Here is a 1999-nt window from a genome sequence, read left to right on the forward strand (position 1 = left end):
ACTGACCCTCTGACAGTGCAGCACTCCCTCAGTACTGACCCTCTGACAGTGCGGCACTCCCTCAGTACTGACCCTCTGACAGTGCAGCACTCCCTCAGTACTGACCCTCTGACAGTGCGGCACTCCCTCAGTACTGACCCTCTGACAGTGCGGCACTCCCTCGGTACTGACCCTCTGACAGTGCGGCGCTCCCTCAGTACTGACCCTCTGACAGTGCAGCACTCCCTCAGTACTGACCCTCTGACAGTGCGGCACTCCCTCAGTACTGACCCTCTGACAGTGCAGCACTCCCTCAGTACTGACCCTCTGACAGTGCGGCACTCCCTCAGTACTGACCCTCTGACAGTGCGGCACTCCCTCAGTACTGACCCTCTGACAGTGCAGCACTCCCTCAGTACTGACCCTCTGACAGTGCGGCACTCCCTCAGTACTGACCCTCTGACAGTGCAGCACTCCCTCAGTACTGACCCTCTGACAGTGCGATGCCCCCTCAGTACTGACCCTCTGACAGTGCAGCACTCCCTCAGTACTGACCCTCTGACAGTGCAGCACTCCCTCAGTACTGACCCTCTGACAGTGAAGCACTCCCTCAGTACTGACCCTCTGACAGTGCAGCACTCCCTCAGTACTGACCCTCTGACAGTGCAGCACTCCCTCAGTACTGACCCTCTGACAGTGCGGCACTCCCTCAGTACTGACCCTCTGACAGTGTAGCATTCCCTCAGTACTGACCCTCTGACAGTGCGGCACTCCCTCAGTACTGACCCTCTGACAGTGCGGCACTCCCTCAGTACTGACCCTCTGACAGTGCGGCACTCCCTCAGTACTCTCCCTCTGACAGTGCGGCACTCCCTCAGTACTGACCCTCTGACAGTGCGGCACTCCCTCAGTACTGACCCTCTGACAGTGCAGCACTCCCTCAGTACTGACCCTCTGACAGTGCGGCACTCCCTCAGTACTGACCCTCTGACAGTGCGGCACTCCCTCAGTACTGACCCTCTGACAGTGTGGCACTCCCTCAGTACTGACCCTCTGACAGTGCGGCACTCCCTCAGTACTGACCCTCTGACAGTGCAGCACTCCCTCAGTACTGACCCTCTGACAGTGCGGCACTCCCTCAGTACTGACCCTCTGACAGTGCGGCACTCCCTCAGTACTGACCCTCTGACAGTGTGGCACTCCCTCAGTACTGACCCTCTGACAGTGCGGCACTCCCTCAGTACTCTCCCTCTGACAGTGCGGCACTCCCTCAGTACTGACCCTCTGACAGTGCGGCACTCCCTCAGTACTGACCCTCTGACAGTGCAGCACTCCCTCAATACTGACCCTCTGACAGTGCAGCACTCCCTCAGTACTGACCCTCTGACAGTGCGGCACTCCCTCAGTACTGACCCTCTGACAGTGCGGCACTCACTCAGTACTGACCCTCTGACAGTGCGGCACTCCCTCAGTACTGACCCTCTGACAGTGCGGCACTCCCTCAGTACTGACCCTCTGACAGTGCGGCACTCCCTCAGTACTGACCCTCTGACAGTGCGGCACTCCCTCAGTACTGACCCTCTGAAAGTGCAGCTCTCCCTCAGTACTGACCCTCTGACAGTGCGGCACTCCCTCAGTACTGACCCTCTGACAGTGCAGCACTCCCTCAGTACTGACCCTCTGACAGTGCAGCACTCCCTCAGTACGGACCCTCTGACAGTGCGGCACTCCCTCAGTACTGACCCTCTGACAGTACGGCACTCCCTCAGTACTGACCCTCTGACAGTGCGGCACTCCCTCAGTACTGACCCTCTGACAGTGCGGCACTCCCTCAGTACTGACCCTCTGACAGTGCAGCACTCCCTCAGCACTGACCCTCTGACAGTGCGGCACTCCCTCAGTACTGACCCTCTGACGGTGCGGCACTCCCTCAGTACTGACCCTCTGACAGTGCAGCACTCCCTCAGCACTGACCCTCTGACAGTGCGGCACTCCCTCAGCACTGACCCTCTGACAGTGC

This window comes from Scyliorhinus canicula, chromosome 6 (genome assembly GCF_902713615.1).
Source record: "Scyliorhinus canicula chromosome 6, sScyCan1.1, whole genome shotgun sequence".
In the NCBI taxonomy this organism is placed as follows: Eukaryota; Metazoa; Chordata; class Chondrichthyes; order Carcharhiniformes; family Scyliorhinidae; genus Scyliorhinus; species Scyliorhinus canicula.